The sequence below is a fragment of the Sebastes fasciatus genome, chromosome 13 (assembly GCF_043250625.1).
Source record: "Sebastes fasciatus isolate fSebFas1 chromosome 13, fSebFas1.pri, whole genome shotgun sequence".
Classification (NCBI taxonomy): domain Eukaryota; kingdom Metazoa; phylum Chordata; class Actinopteri; order Perciformes; family Sebastidae; genus Sebastes; species Sebastes fasciatus.
Genome location: NC_133807.1, coordinates 14,367,685 through 14,370,154, shown reverse-complemented (window position 1 = coordinate 14,370,154; position 2,470 = coordinate 14,367,685). Strand labels below are relative to the sequence as shown.

General features: G+C 40.9%; 1 protein-coding gene across 8 annotated transcripts in view; it reads right to left on the bottom strand.

Annotated features, from left to right (window-relative positions):
- Positions 1-1,775: 1,775 nt before the first annotated feature.
- The window catches only part of plppr2a (phospholipid phosphatase related 2a), a 102,593-nt gene continuing 101,898 nt past the window's right edge, over positions 1,776-2,470 (bottom strand). For all 8 annotated transcript variants that reach the window (XM_074655686.1, XM_074655685.1, XM_074655684.1 and 5 more), the window contains one exon: positions 1,776-2,470. This exon is cut by the window's right edge. The gene's annotated coding sequence lies outside the window, so the exon portion shown is untranslated.

Below are 2,470 nucleotides of genomic sequence, written 5' to 3'. Positions count from 1 at the left end.
GAACCCCTAGGTTGGAAACCGCTGGACTAAACTACCAATAACTGTACATAACATATTTAAAACTAGCTCCATCTCAACCAGCTACCAAAGTAAAAGGCTGCTTTCACATTGATGTATCAAAAACAATCTAACAATGTCAAATATACAACAATCATTTTTTTATATTTTATATTTTAAGTATATTTCACTGCTAATACTGTACTGTACTTTTACTTAGGCGGGATTGTGATTTTTACATTGCTGTATTGGTACTTTTACTTAAGTAAAGGATCTGAATACTTCTTCCATCACTGGCAACAGATTTCAACAATCACAAAGGCAAAAAAAATAATAATAGGAAGAAGTTTGATTAAAAAAAATCTTAACACAACTCCACTTACTATAGCTTTATTTGGAACCACATCTTATGGCCTTCATCAGCGGATAGAGTTTTCTCAGTTGTCATGGAGATGGCCGAGACGTCCTCACATAACCTAAAAGTGGAACGAGATGGTAACCCGTTTCTATTCAAGGACAGTCTTTGGTATCGGGTATGAATGTCCTTGATATGGATGACAAAAGCCATCCTGGAGATGAAGAGTCTAGAAAAAGCTAGTGAGCAGATCTTGTGTTTAGTATTACATTTACAGTATGTAAAGGAGGGGAGAGACTTTTGAAAAGGTCACAAATTGATGCAGCAGAGGCTGACATATCCTGACTTTTAGTCCCTCATATGGGTCAAGCTAAAAAAAAACACTGGATTCCCATAATGCCACCAAGAGCATCTTTTTATTGTGCAGATTTGGCAAAATACTATTTCAAAGGCCCAAAATGCTCTATAAAAAATAAATAATGAAACAAATTGCTGCATTGATTTTTGCATCTCAGTGTCAGGCTGATGGGACAAAAAAACTCAGCCTCAATGGTCGCCATCTTGGCCACATAGCGTGAGGGTGGTTCCAACAGCGGTTGCGGTTGCTCCGGTGAACACAGCACTATACAAATGTAAGTTAAAGGACCAGTGTGTAACATTTTGACCCATCCACCACCCCTGCCGCCTGCCCTTAGCGGACTCTCACACTATTAATACTACATCACTTGCTCAAAAACATGGATTAACGCCACCGGTGGGTTTACATTAGAGCTAGTCATAGTTAGTTATAGTTAAAGGTTCGTCCGGTTCGTCACATACTGTTGCTAAAGGGTGCCTCCGTGCGTCAGTTTCCGATGCCAAGGGACACTGACCGAACGGCTGTATTTGACGAGTTGGGAGTGAGAACAGGTTGATACGGCCATTGGCGGTTTCATGACGGCCACGGTAGTTCTCCTACATGCTTGGCACACGGGAGAAGTTTCAGTCGGTTGCAATCTGCAACCTCGCCGCTAGATGCTGCCAAATCCTACACACTGCACCTTTAAGTACTACAATAGGCCTACTGTTGTCGGAAACAAGCCATCAGTGTTGTTTATTGGGTGAATTTAGCAGTCTGTAATGATTTGGAACCACAAACGATAACGCTGCTAGTTAGCTTACAGCTAGCTAGCTAACAGTGGGGCGATAGTCATTTCTGGTGAGTGCATAACAGCTGTGTTCCATTTGAGACAACACTACCCTGTCGAAATTCACGCATTACGCAAGGAAGTACATAGTTTACACATTGTACTACAAGGAAGTGTACTAACAGATTGTAAAATCTTCTCTCCTCAAAATGGAAAGAAGGCTGACACAAACAAACACACACACACACACGACCAATACCAATACTGTAACAAAACAAACAGTGCACACTGACAGCTTTTTCTTATTGCAATATCCATTTATTGTTCTCATCACACAAATCTTTACAAAACAGAGGGTTTTTAGCTGCAACAGGATCAAAGGAAAACATGTTTCTCCCTCAGAGTTGCAGATCTGAAGGAGGACTGGTGCTTTTTATTCACATGTCAGTCAACTGCTGCATGTGTTTGTTCTTTGATTTAAAACATGAGTCACTCCAGACTTTACAGGAAAAGAAAGCTGTGGTGTTGACGGTTGAACCGGAGGAGAACATGTTCTGACCTGAAGAGAATCGGACTCTTTCTTGCATGGCGTTTTTCTTTTGGTGTTTGTATCTCAATCGAGCATTCCTTGTACTAAAGCAGCGCTCACACGGTGAACACTGAGTCAGATACCGACTGACTGCATCGGTGAAGAGTTGCTGAGATTTTGCACAAAATGAGAAGCTCGCACTAAAAACATACACACATTTACAAGCTGCTCATGTAATGTAATATCCTGTTTGTTCTGTTGATTTCCATTAAGATTATTTTAAGGCATTTCTGCTTCATCGGGACGTTAAAGACTGGAAAGCAAAGAGGAAAGATATGAAACAAAGGGATGTCATGCAGCAAAGGTCATGAGTGACTCAAATTCACAACTCTGCAGGTGCGTGGTATGTTTGTTGGGACTCTGAGCTCACCAGAATGTCACAGTTTATGATTTTTTCTGAAG